Genomic DNA, 14876 nt, shown 5'->3' with positions numbered 1-14876 from the left:
ATCTCTGGAATCAACTTCCCAAACTATACCCAACAGCAAAGTGTTAGCTTTCACTACTAACCTTTTACAGTGCATAGCATGATCCAGCTTAGGGGTAATTATGTAACACAGGCCCTTTCCTTCTTCATGCTATTTCAGGTCTCCCTAGCAATTACAGATATTGTCCATGAATTTTCCATTAAATTGTACAATTTTACACTTTTTATACTACATTTAAGCTGCAAACTGTCTGTTCAGTTTTTTAATTTCTCCAAGTCTTTTGGGTCTCCAGTACCATGACAGGAATGGACCCCATTCTTAAGTCAAAGTATGATTCAAGTTCATGAAACTAGTATTGTTTCAGTCTTTGATGTTAGCCAGAAGTGCTCTTCAGAACATCTGCAATGCGTCCATTAATGACTCCTTCTGCAATTCATATGGAGTTACATGTATCAGTAACATATCTAAGTATGATTGTAAATTCTTTTTTATAAGACCCATCTCTCCTACTACTATTGGAACTGTCTAGGTATCCTTCTTCCACACTGCCCTTGTTTCTGCCTGCAGTTCCTGGTATTTTATGACTTTGTGTCTTTCTGTACATAAGACACTGTAGTCACTGGGTGCAGCAATTTCAATGATCAATGCTAGTTTTGTTTTCTTTTTATGGACTGCTATATTTCATTTTCTCGCACCTACTTTTTGATTGATCCCATGTCATATAAACTTCTTATTTCTCTATAATGTGTTGTGGCTCATGTTTTCAGTGTTTTTCAGTTACTTCAATATTATAGTGTTTCCACAATCCCCAATGCAAGTCTTGCCACATTATTATACCTTTCGGTACAAAGTCCTTTTGCCATTGGTATATCACAACCAGCAACAAGATATGCAACTGTTTCAATTTCTGTTTTACAAAACCTACAATTGTCTGTTTCTCCCACATGTTTAATGGACTTCATAAACCAATGTGTACGTAGTTCACTCTCTTGGGCTGCCAATATTAACCTTTCATCTTTTGGTTTGAATTTACTTCTCCTTAACCATGCCTTTGTTCGTTCCTGATCACCATGAGGCTGTGCCAAGAGTTTTTCATACTTGCAAATGTATTTATGCATTTTCCACATTACTTGTCTTCTCGTGTGATCCTTCACCATATATTTTCTTTTGTTTTGTTTTTTTTTGTTTGTTTGTTTTTTGCCAAATTCAGTTGCTGCCTGATTTTTATCTACTGGCTTTATTTTCATTCCCATTTGACACCAATATGCTTCTGTTACACTAACCAGGAACATCATCTTAGACTTATTCTCTTCATGTTTCAAAACTTTCATTACATTTGGATCTTGTGGGTTCAGCAAATATGTAAGCAGTCCCACTATTGCAGATAAATACATGTAATCAATTTTAAGGAGGCCCAAGCCTCCTTCAGAACAAGGAATATATAGTCTTGATATATACTGAATTTCATAAATCATTTGATGAGCATGAAGCATCCTTGTTTTCCTGTCCATCCAATCCAACACCTTTTAGGGCCAGTCAGTCACTCCATAACGGTAAATTAGGATAGGAAGAGCAAATTGGTTTATAGCTTGGACTTTGTTCCTAGATGTCAAAGCTGTTTTCAGCATTCATTTTAGTCTTCCAAGATATTCCTTCCTAAGTTTAATTCACATCTGTTCATGTTTAATTGGTGATCCTTCATCAGTTCCCAAATATTTATACACTCCCTCTTGCTCAAGTTCTTTTATATCACATTCATGTCCCAAACTTGATGTTTTCTTAGTGCAGCAGCTTTCCTGCTTTAAAGGTTGCTTTTGCACATGTATCAAGACCAAATTACATTCTTATATCATATGAAAAAGATTTAAACAACCTGGAATATCCGCCTTGAATTTTTAAACCTGGAATAACAATTTGTCCTTTATCATGGCTTAACTGCAAAGTGGTTTGCAGTGTTTCATGGTCGTGGTAATGTAATCGATCAGTGTAGGGTGTATCTTATGCATTTTTAAGCACTCATTTATCCATGAATGTGGGATACTGTCAAATTCTTTTTTGTAGTCTATCCATGCCATATTTAGATTCTTCCCCTTTTTACAGTTCTCCGTTATAACTTTATTTAACAACAAATGATCATTTGTTCCATATGACTTTCTTTGGTTACCATTTTGTTCTATTGCCATCATTGAGTTTTCTTCTAAATGACTATAAACTCTGTCAGTATCAATTCCAGTGTATAGTTTATATGTCGTTGAAAGGCAAGCTATTGGTCTATAGTTTTTAGGATATTCCGCAGGTTCGCTCTTAAGTAGGAGCATTGTTTTTCCTGTTTTTAACCAGGCTAGTGTCTGCTCAGGGTGTCCATATAAATAGTTCTTACTCATGGCTAAATTTTCATGTAAAGATGTTAATATTTTAGCCAGAAGTCAGGTACTGCATCTAGACCTGGAGTTTTCCAATTAGGGGCTTTTCTTAGCTTTGTTTCAATCTCACTGGTTGTTACTTCATCCCATTTCATTTTCTGTACATACGAGCTTCTTACTCTTCTATCCATTTAGCATCTTTGTTATGTTCCACAGGATCTTCATAGATATTTCTCCAAAATGTATCTATTTTTTTTTTGATGGTGTTTCAGTTCCTTAATAAATTGCTTATTTTCTACTTTTCCTTTATATGTTTCTACATATCTTCTAAGTCTTTTGCCTGTGTTGATATTTTTTAGTTTATTTGTGATAGCGCATGATAGATCACAATCTGTTCTGATACTGCGCATTACTTTTATCACATCTTTCTGATTATTTTTGTTGATCTGTTTCCTCCTCTATAGTTTTCTAACATCGACACCCCCTATTTTACTTGCTTTATAGTTTTCTCTAATCAATACTTTCATGATGTTTGATTTCTCTCTTTCCTTTCCCTTACTACCCTGTGTTTTGTGGTAAGACTTTATTTAGTTGCACTGTAATAGATCCTATTTACTTCTATCACATGAATCTCTATGAACAGTCCTAATTGCTCTGTTTATTTTTTTATCAAATTTCTAACTTTTTGCATTTTATTGACCTTCTGTAGTCTATTTCTTTCATCGATCTTAACATGTCTGTCCATTTCTATTAAATCAAGCAACTCTTTTTTTCTTTTCTTAGATAATTTCCTTCTAAACTGACAGCACATTGTTTGTTTTCCATTTCCTGCAGGCATTCTATAGAAAGTGTCACAGCATATTCCTGTGCAATATTCTTTTCACTTTCATACTGTGTCATCCATTGCTCTTTCATACGAGAACTCACTGGCTTATCACTCCACAGCACTGGTTGTGTCAGAGTTGCCACAGTTTCCTGTTTCTTCCCTTGCTGTGCAACTCCAATTGAACTTTTGTACTGGTCTCCTATGGAAGGCTCCAAAGTAAATGGCAACTGATGAGATGTTTCCCACTCTACTGTTTTTTCTTTAATTTTGGGAACCATTGCTCTATCCTGCTGTGATGTTATTAAATTTAGATTTTCCACACCAAATCGTTCACTTCACAGGTAATCCATAACCTCACTTTCTGTTTCTTTAACTTCTGCATTACTAATCCTCTTTTCTACTTTTCCACTTTGTTTTCTTATTTTGTGAATGATAAAAGTTCCATATCCAGATGCCTTTGCTTGTCTTTCCCTTCAAATATATTTGATGCTGCTGTTTTTGCATTGATTAATTTTGCTTTCTCCTTTGCATAGATATTGCACCATATTAATTCTCTTTCTCTTTCATGTCTATATTTCTTCTTCAGATGTCTCTTGCTCCTTCAATTTCTCCTTACTTGGGGGACTCGTTATTCCACCATGCTGCGATATGTCCTTACCATAATTTTCCAACTCAGTTGTCCTTTTTTATTCTTCTTCTTCAACTGTTGGATTTGGATCCCATCCTCAGATCCAACTCAGCCATTAATAAAGCTTGTGACCACCAAAAAGTTCTTGAGTTCCTCCCTTACCCATAATGCACCAACCCCTAACATACCACAAATCGTGTTTACTGTTTTACATAAAGTCTAAAGAGCTACTTTAACTCTCCATGACAGAAAAGTCATACCTGGAGCTCAACAGTAAGGACAGCGGCATCTTTATAATCTCTCATTCTTCCAGAAATTTATTGTGAGACAGGTTGCAGGTTGGTGGGTGGGAAGATGAGGAAGAATGAAAAAGGATAACGCAGAGGGAACATTATGGTAAGTATATAACTTTTTTTTTATCTTATGTTGCCAATTTTCATAATATCCTCAACTGTTGGGACAAAGTTCCCAGTTACCTAAAGTCCCAGGTGAACTCTAAGTAAGGATATTCTTGAGCACAGTTGAGCCAAAGGCTGCTCTTCCCCTCGAGACCAAATCAACTTTGTAATGAGTGATAGAGGTAGGCAGATTGACTCAAGTCACAGCTGTACATATATCATTCGTGTAAGTTCTAGATAGAAACACTGAAGAACCTGCCATAAACCTAGTTTAGTGGGCTCTTCAAGGTTTTGGTAAGGTTAGACCCAACTTGTTATAGAGAAATGAAATGCAGTTTATCAGCCATCTGAATAAAGTTACCTTTGCAACTGGTTTGTCCAATTTAGAATCTGCAAAGGGCACAAATAATTGATTTGTCTTCCTAATTTCTTTTGTTCTGTGTAAGTAAAAATGTAATTGTCTGTGAACATCTAATAAGTGCAACATATCTTCACCCCTATTTGCAAATTTAGGAAAGAAAACTGGAAAATTAATGGACTGAATGATATCGGATTCTGGCACTACCATAGGAAGGAAAGAATCATTAGTACGTAAAGTGACTCTATCTTTATGAAAGATCAAGTAGGGAGGTTTAGAAGACAATGCTTGAAGTTCTTAAATTCTGCTAGCAGAGTTAATGGCCACTAGAAACACAGTTTTCCAGGTCAGGAATTTACGGTCAAATTTTACTGCTGGTATAAAGGAAGAATGAATTAAGGTTTGCAGTACAAAGTTCAAATCCCATGGTGGAGTAGGGGGTTTATATGGAGGTCTCAACAAGAGTGTGCCTCTCAAAAATGTTTTACAAAGTTTAGACGAGGCCACAGAAGAATTTAGAAATTCTGAAAATTAGAGAATGCTGCTAATTGAAATGTAATAATTGAGGAGCTATCTCCTTCATTAAAAATTGTTGCTAAAAATTCAAGTATACTTTGTACAGGAGCTGAGAAGGGGTCAATGTGCTTTTGTTGTGCCCAGCAAATTAATTTTTTCCTTTCACTTGTGTAAAGTTTTTTTGGGGGGAGGAGAGCATCAGTTGTCTGGCTATCAGTGGAACTGGAGAAACCACACTGTCAGCTTGATATTTGAGATAGCCAGATGAATCATACCTGTTGGATGAGACAGGAAGTCTGGCGTCAGATCCAAAATCCAAGGTTGGTAAAGCAGATGAGGCCAAAGGAAGGGAAACCAAATCTGTTGAGGCCAGTAAAGTGCAATAAAGATGACTTCACTCAACCTGACAGCTTTCTGTAGACATTTTGGAATTAGGGGAATTGGCGGGTAAGCATAAAGTAAAATGGGGGCTAATCATGGAGTACAGCATTCTTCAGTGATTCCCCCAGAGGGGGGATTAGGGCATAGTAGTTGCTTCATTTGTTGTTTATGGGAGAAGCAAAAAGATCACTGCAAGGCTGGCCACATTGATGAAACATTCTTTCTGTCACTTTCATGTTGGGAGACCACTTTTCAGGCAGAAGAATGGACCTGCTCATCTTGTCTGCTATCACATTGGACTTTCCCAGAATGTGCATTGCTATGAGAAAGCAGTTGGATGAGATCGCCCACTGCCACACTTTGAGAGCTTCTCGACACAAGGGCTAAGACCTGCTTCCTCTTTGCTTGTTGATGTACAAAACTACTGACACATTATCTGTTTGCACTGCAATTGTCCTTAAAAGGAGAACATCCTGGAAGGCCTACAATGCTAGGAGCACTGCTGTCATCTCTAGGACATTGATATGTAAACTGGCCTCTTCAGGGAACCAAATGCCTTGGACTGTTTTCCCCAGGAAGTGTCTCCCCCACCCCATCTGGGATGCATCAGTGGTCACTATGGCCCTGGGTTGAGGGAGAATGAAAAGATGACCTTGTAGAACTTGATATGAGTGAATTCACCACCAGAGGTATCTCTTGCTTGCCTGAGTGATTCTCATTTGTGCTGACGTGTGTTGATAAAGAACTGACCACTGTGTTGCTAGCATCCATTGAAGAATCCTCATATGAAATCTTGCTAGAGGAACTAAGATTATGGCAGCTGACATTGACCCAACGTTTGAAGGATCAACCAGGCTGAAATTTCGTAATTGTAAATTATTTTCCTGACCTGGAATCTGATAGTCTGTACCCTTGAGAGAGGAAGAGAACCTGTCAATCATACCCTGTTGAAGACTGCTCATATGAATTCCAAGGTTTGAGTCAGTTGTAATTGAGATGAGCTATAATTTATGTTTATCTCCAGATGGGAGCAAGTCTGGAATACCTGATCTCTTGCTGTTATTAGCAGATGCTAGAATGGACTGAACCATGACCATCTGAAACCTTGTATGTCGCACTGACTTTTTCAAGGTGCTGAGATCTAAATCTGGTTTCCAGTCCCCTGTCTTCTTTGGTCTTTTGGTATGGTTTCTTCTATCTGGTCTGGTAAGACTCTTGGATGACTCTTTTTGTCTAGCAGCTTTTGTATTTCTTGTGCTGCTAATCTCCTCTGACTGGATGGAACATCGTGAATTTTGTATACAGTTGGGGGTGGAAGGGATGAATGAATTATATAATCTCTGGAAATAATCCTCTGCACCCAAGTATCTTTTGTTATATCTAGTCAGGCTCTCTGGTGCAGGGATAGTTGACCCCCAATTGCCTCCAGAGGGGGATAATCAGGCCTCCTTTCAGGAGCACTGATAGGGTCTGTCAGAGAAGGAATCTCTAACCCCTGGTCTTGTGGGCCTCCCTTGCCACGTGGGTGGAAGCATCCATTAGAGAACCCCCCTCTACCCCTAGGGGAACTATCTCCATGTGTGTCCTGGAAAGTATCCTGGGACTTTCTGAACCACATTTTCCAACCACCTTGTTGATTCCTAGAAAAGGATGTTTGAGGGTTGAAAAACATATGCCTCCTACAGAGGCAGACTTTCCATCTTTTTCACACCTAGGAGTGTGTCCTTCACTTTTGGGCCAAATAATGCACTGCCATCAAAGTATATATTGAGGAAAGAGGACTTGAAAGGCTCTGCAAAATCACATAAGCACATCTAGCCATGCCTCCTAATGGATATGCCTAAACCCACTGCCCTTGAGATATCTTTGACTACATACAATATAAGCCTCATGGACAAATTTGAAATGGATCAGAGGGTAACCAACTGAGAAGCCGCAGAAAACTGAGCCTTAGCAGTATTGGTCCCCGAAAAGGATTTTGAAAGTTCCTTGATCAAGTTCCTTTGTAACCTGGTAAAATGTGCCAAATTATTTAGCAACCTAACAAAGGTCACCGAAGCATATATAGTCTTCCCAAAATCTGTCCATCACCCTAGAATCCATGTTAGGGGGATGAACAGATGAAATCTGGTCAGCAAGTTCCTTCTTGGAGGCCACTGCCATGAACATAGCATCCATGGGCATCAACTTACTCCATAATTCCTTCTCAATAGGTGGAGCCAGAATCTGATCTGGCCACATAGAGATTAGCCCAACTGGGTCACTTACCTTCCACACCTGCCTTGAGACCAAATCAATGAGCTCTTCTGCAGGTGGAGTAACCCAGGAGGTAGACGGACCAGCTCCATAGACCTCCAGAAATACTGATTCTTCTGGTGAAGGGTTGTTGAAGGATGAACCACCTCTCTGCCTAAAAATCTCAAGAATGTCTCCAAATGAGATGTCTTCTTGAGGTCATTGAAATCAATATCCTCAGTGACTGACGCTTGCGGAGAGTCTAAGTGCCTCCTCTTGCACTTCCTCTTTAAAGGACTTCCTCGGTGAGATGTTCCCGTGAAGTGTCAGAAGAAATTGTAAAACCCTGCTAGGTGGTCTGGGGGCCTTGACTTGGCTGTTCCTGTGGTGTAGAATGATGTGGCTCTAAGCACAGAGACAGTTGAGAACTACACTAGAGATCCAAGGGGATTGGATCCATCTGTCTTGCCAGAGCAGAGAATGCTCTCTTCACTACCTTGAAGGGAGATCACTCAGGAGAGAAGGAAGACATCAGCTTTGAGAAGGCAGGCTTCTGGACCATTGCCTCCTTCTCCCCCAAGAGCAAACTCCCCGAGGAGGAAGTCAGAGCCAAGCTACCCAATGCTGAAGCTCTGAGGGGCAGAGAGGGCTCCGAAAACCTCAAAGTGAACTTCAATGAATCAGACTCAGCAAGGTAGCTTCAGCACCAAGAGTCATCTGGATCTGAATATGTTGGAGCCAGCACACTCAGAGAAAGCTTCAGATCTGAAGATAAAGGTATCTTTGGATCCGAACATGACAAACCCAGAAATTTCAGATCCAGGAACTCTGAAGCAACCAGATGAATCAGAGAAGGAGTAATTATTGGTGGTGTGATAGATGGGTGGGCTTCCTAACCCAAGGGGGTAGAAGCCAAAAGAACACTCATCTGTATCTGCTCTGAGAGGAACCTACTCATCATTCTGTCCACATCTTGCTCAGTCATACTCATGGAAGAACAAGATGAGATTTGAAACAATGACCTGGAACAATGTCTTTCCAACAAAGTAGAGGAAACACTGGAAGGCATGCACTGGGTCCAGTGCTAAGGAGTATTTTGTCCTAGGTAGGATCTTCGGATCCAACGAACTTGGATCTGTTTGATTTTTTCAACAGATCTGAAGAACTTGGATCCACTGATTTTTTTGGTCAGATTTGAAGAAGAGTGGATCTGCACAGATTTTAGATCCAAGCTTCGCTTTTTCCTTTGGGAGCTCCAAAGAGAGAGTCAGAGAAGTAGAGGGTCTTAGAGACTTAGAGATAGGCATCTTAGTTTTTGTTTGAGAAGATTTGAGCCCCAGAAACAGCTTCACCAAATGTAGATGGAAGCAGTTCCTTTAATATTAATTTATTCTTACTGTCAGCTACTGCTCTAGGATTGAAGTTCTTACAATTTAAACAATCATCTTGGAGATGTTGTAGGCCCAAGCAGTAAACACATAACACATGGGCAACTGAAAGAGGCAGTTTGTGCCCACACTTTTGACATTGTTTCAAACTAGAAGGTCCTTTTTCAGACATACTGGAAACAAACAAAATGTAAATAAAGAAAAGGGAAACTTTCTTGAAGCATAAAGTGAAAGAAGGGAAATACCAGCAATAGTAAAAAAGACTACACTAGCGTGTAACAATAGCAGAAAAAAAGGGAATTACCAATGATGGCAAACAAATATTGCACTACGTGTAAGAGGATTAAGGGAGTAATATAATAATACGTTACAATATCAAAAAGGGGAAAAATTGTAAGATAAAAAATGAGAAAACTCGAGAGCTAAGGCTGACCACATCTTTTCTCGAAAAGCAATAAACAAGATCTGAGGTATGTTAGGTGTTGGTGCATTATGAATACGGGAGGAGCTCATGAGCTTTTTGGAGGTCATTAGCTTTAGTAACAGCTTAGTCAGATCAGAGGATCAGATCTGAAGCCAACAGTTGAGGATAGAATAAAAATTGACAACATCAGATTCTTAGTAAGACTTTCTACAGTATAACCTTCACTTCGCAGGGATTCCATAACTTCAACTTCTTTTTTAACTTCTACTTTACTAATGTTCTCTTCTGTATTCCCTCTTTGTGATCTTATTTTTTGTGTTGTGAAGTTTTCCATATCTGGATGCCTTTGCCTGTATTTCTCTTTGAATATCTTTGGGGTTGCTTTTTTTGTACTGAATAATTTGACTTTCCCCTTTGCATAAATATTGCACCATATCAGATCTCGCTTGTCCATATTTCTTTTTTATGCCTTTTAAAAATCTCTAGATTTTGTTCATTATATTTTCGCACTTTCTCAGTCATTTTATTTTTTTACAAATGGCCCGAGGTTTCTTGGTCTATATAGTGTTTTCATAAATCTGTTGTATTAATGAACGCAAATTTTTATTTGAAGCTTCTGACAGTTTTTCTTATCCAAGTATTTTTGTTTCCTCTAAATTCTCTCTTAACCTTTTTGTATATCTTCTGTCTGGAAATTTGTGGCGTCTTGCATAATAGTAACAATACATAATTCCTCTCCTATCCTCAATAGTCCACTCTATCATCTTTCTGGCTCTTTTTTTTTTTTTTTTTTGACTTATCAATTTTTGTGGCCTACTATTTCCTTCTACAACAGGAGGCTCATCCTCCCCCTGGGCCAGGCCTAGCCCCATTGTAGGAATATTTCCATGTCTTGAGGATTTTACACTGTCTTTTATTCCAGTTCCAGCACCAGTGCACCTACCAGGATTGGGCACTTTTTATCCTGGGTCTTGTGCACCCAGTTTAACCTTCTTCTGTCCATGAAATATGCTATAGAAAATACAGTTTGTATATCATTGTCATCTTGGTGAGATTTTGTGAAAAACAGGGTCTATCTCATGAAGTACTCTCCAAGTCTTGATGATGATTTCAATTCCAACAATACTACTCTCCTTTGTTTGCTGATTTATCATCTCCCCCACTGCATATACCCCTATTAGCTTTGTAAGCATTCACAGATATCTTTTGAAATGTGCCCATTTTTTGACTGCTTCATTTGTGTTGCTTTCATCAGCTTAAAAGCTGATCTTGCTCTCTTACCCCATTAGAATACATGGCACATACATGGTAAACAGTGCCCATCATGAGAAATGCCACTCCTTTACTACCTTTCCTTCTGATAGCTCTCTCTCTAAATGAGCCCAGTTTCTTTTGATCATCCAGTTCCATATCCATTTTACCATTTTGAGTATGACCTTCAACCCCCCTCCCATATCCATCAGTTTCTCAACAATTGTACATGTTATAAAGGGAAATGCCTTGCAGAAGTGATGCTGTACAATATATACTGGACTCCCTTTATCTAACTCACTGGTGAACATGTCATCAAACTAGACCATGCCAGACAATCAAGGCATAGACTACATAATCTGCACTGTCCTTAGGTGAGAGTGGTATAGAGAGTCTGCCCCCAACAGCATGTGACCGCAAAATAATTGAACAATCTTCTAACATTTGGGTTTTTCCTCCATTTTGACACAATCCATCTACACAGTTTTCAAATTCAAATTTGGTGTTAGTATAATATGTTAACATAATTTAATTCCTTTCCGCAGGATTTTTTTTTAAATTTTCTATTTAATTTAGCATGCCAGGAAATATGGCTTGAAATAAAAAAAGAAAAATCCAAACAAATAAGTATGTCTGATATAGAGACATTGCATATAAATCCTTTCAAAAACAAAATATGAACTGTGAAAAGCTGCAAGAAAAATGGAATAATCTCTCTAAAATAAAGGATTAACAGATACCCAAAAGCTTAAGTGGGAGAAGAGAACTGGCAGATGTTTGAGTAGGGCACAAAACTGAAAGACTCATTTACGCACCAAGAGGTGAATGCTCATAATGCAGACTTTTCTCGTTATCATTTCAGAATGAAAACAATACTGGTAAAACCTCAGCCTGGGTGCAAAATATAACAGGATTGATGAACACAATATTTTAGTATTTCGCACTCTTCCAGAGTTTGACTGCAGACATAACAAAAAGATAATAAACTTTTAAAAGAAAAACTTAAAATAAGGTCATCAAATTGTCAGAGGCGAAGCACTTATCTGTGCTGTATGTGGCCAGGATGCAAGCAATCATTTGAGCATCAGAGACCCAGCTTTTGGGGGAAGGGGGTGAGTAGTGAAATGCCTGTTCACCTCTCTCTTTCTCTCCCTCTGAGGGAAGGTTTAGGGAAATTGTACTTTGGGAATGACACCTAGAAGTGACTAGACATTACTTCTCAATGGGTGCAATGTCAGAGCAATGTAAACAACAAACCTGTCAGGGTGGTGTGAGAAGGAATGCCAAACCTGTAACCCGTGTTTCTACTTCGCATCTCACCTCGTTCATCACCAATGAAAGCAGAGCAAGTAAAATTCAGTAACAAACTCAGCTACCCAGTAAGACAGCCCAGTGCTGTTCACTGCTCACTATTCCTGGTAATGGTCATGTCAGGGCCGAGCAGACATGTCAGTGGTCCTGTGTAGGATAGACTAGACAGTCATGTGAGAACTAAACAAGAAGAACAGAAAAACAATATTACAGGTTCTTACAAAAATACAGTAGGAGATACAGATGCTTTATTATCTTAGATGGGAGATAGGAAATTCACCCCGGGGATCATGTCAGTCTATCTGCTAGACAGGGGTCCATGGAAGTAAATACTGTGGGAAGAAATAGCCAGGGAATTGCAATGGCTAGGCTTGTATGGACCCTAGGGCCGATAGCCTAGTACCAAACTATGAACCTATGAACCTGAAGTCAGAGCTTTAACAAATATTGAAATATGTTATTGAAGAAAAAAACATTCTTTCAGAAAAAAATGTAAATTTAGAAACAATATTCCATCATTATAGTATCAGCATAATGAGAAATAAGAGATGGATTGGATACATAAAATTCACTTCAGGTAACAGTATATAACAGTTTGGCAGAGCTTCTAAGGAAAAACATGCAACAGATTTTGCAATAAAGTGCACTTATATAAGTAAACTTACCATTACTGTAGATGTCTGAATGGTCACTGCTGCAGTAGCCTAAACTCTATAGGTTATATCCTGCATAGGATATAGCAGCAAGCTATTAGTGGACAAGCAGAGTGTAAGATGAATAGGGCTATGACAGAAAAATGGAATTTCTCTCAGAAATATTGTAATATTATTTATTATAGTCAAAGTAAAATGAAAAGGCTGATTCAAAAGATTTTGAGTTAGTAAGCTTTATGCATCTGTAATTGTAACAGATCATAATACATTCTTGTGCCTCAGGAACCTAATTTTCACTCCACTGAAAAAGTATCATGATACACTTTCCTTAGATTCATATCACTCAGACTGAGACATTCCTGGCGTATAACCATACCCATACAATACATTCTTCTGACTGAAATTCCCTTACAAGAAAGGGAGAAACTCATTTCTTTTTTTCTTGCCTGAAGAATGAAAAGGTGAATAAAATGCAGTAATAAGTTCTCTGGCCAATCCTAGTAAATCTGACATATCCAAAGAAATAGAAATAGAAATGAGAAATTGATAGTTTTTTTTTGACTAAGTACATTCTTCCCCAAAAACAGACTTATTCATATTAGGCACACTGCTCATTCCCAGCTTGCACCTGCCCTCCCCTGCAAATGAAGATCCTTCACCTGTCATTTCTCCTGAAAGTGCCAAAGTGGATCTCCCTTGCCCACCAAGGGCATCCCTACAGCACAGAGGATGTGTATAGCTTCCTGGTCATCGGCTTTGAAGCTTTTTGCACTCCAAATGTCCTTTTATGGAACTCCACTCATGCTTTTAATATCTAAGGCTCATTGAAGGTACTCTTAGCTTTGCGAAGCTGGCCAGTTGCAGTGGGGGTAGGGCTCATATCGCTTAGGCAGCTATGGTCTACTTGTCAACATCAGCCACTCTCATAAAGTTTAACCCTTAAAGCATTGTTAATATTTATGAAAGAATGAATAATTATTTAGGGAATGACTGTCAGCTTTGTTGAAACTATAAAGTATAGGTCATGTGATATGGCAATGAAATGGGTGCATTGGCACTGAAAGACTTGCTTTTCAAAAGTAATGCTTAGGATTAATAGGCACCAGTATACGTGAGAGACCTGCAAAAGTGAGTCCCAGAACTGAAAGCATTCAGATATAATCATGTTTTAAAAACGTAACATTGAAGCTTGCTATGATATTGTTTAAAGCATTTTTGAAAGGAGTGCATCTCCTGCATTCCTCATAGTCCTGCTGCTTGCATTTGCTAACCCTGAGGTTGCTGTGCTTTAGTCTTACACCCATATTATACCTTTCGCAATTTAATTATCATTGTTGATAGACTCAAATGTACAAGTCTTGCATCTTTAGGCAATACCTGGGATGAGGATGCATTAACAGATATGCAAATATTAGGTTGTACACAATGATAGTTAGTGGCATTTTGAATGATATTTATTTCACTACGGATCCATAATTCACAATTTGCATTAAAAATGATGACTAGCAACAGATAAGCTACTGAAAAAAATCAAGCATAACCTTAATACTTTTCAAAGATTTTAGTATACAAGGATAACTAGTACTATGTTAAAAACAGCCACAGAAATGGAAAAATAAAACAAGCAAAAAGTACAGTGGGAAAAAAAATCAGAGTCAGAACAATGAGACCAAATCAAGGCCTGATTAATTTCCTTTGTGAAAGCAGAACTTGGGTTATTTACCTTAACAACAGTTTTATACACATTAGTAGGTTTTCATTCACAAGATTTAAGTGTGTTAATACCCATGTGAACAATATTGTCAGGACACACCAGATGTGTCCTTTTCATGTAAACTGAATACTGGGCAAGAAAATGTGCTTCAATATGTTTTTTGCTATACCTTGCTTCTCATTTATTTCTAAAAGATGGAACATCAGCTTGTTTTTCATTGAAAGTTACACTGTTTCATACTTTTCTTACTTTTATTTAACCTGCTGTTAGAGACTCCAGTTTGCAATTTCCCTTGTTTGTGCAATGATTTGTTTGATCTCCAGTAATAATGTTCTCTGTATCTGAAACCAATTAGAAGGAAACATTACAGCATTGTTTGTTGTTATGTCATTTAAAAGACAACTCCAATCAAATGAGAAGCATCAGTGCTCTATCACATTATTTAAACCTC

The 14876-nt window shown here is 38.2% G+C and overlaps 1 protein-coding gene across 1 annotated transcript in view; it reads right to left on the bottom strand.

Moving 5' to 3' along the window:
* STPG2 (sperm tail PG-rich repeat containing 2) overlaps positions 1-14876 on the bottom strand; it is a 3054419-nt gene that overhangs the window by 1288231 nt on the left and 1751312 nt on the right. The window lies entirely within an intron of this gene.

The sequence above is a fragment of the Protopterus annectens genome, chromosome 3.part1, assembly GCF_019279795.1.
Source record: "Protopterus annectens isolate FY-2018-M chromosome 3.part1, PAN1.0, whole genome shotgun sequence".
Taxonomy (NCBI): domain Eukaryota; kingdom Metazoa; phylum Chordata; order Ceratodontiformes; family Protopteridae; genus Protopterus; species Protopterus annectens.
The sequence above is the reverse complement of the archived record's forward strand: the minus strand, read 5'-3'. Positions and strand labels throughout refer to the sequence as shown.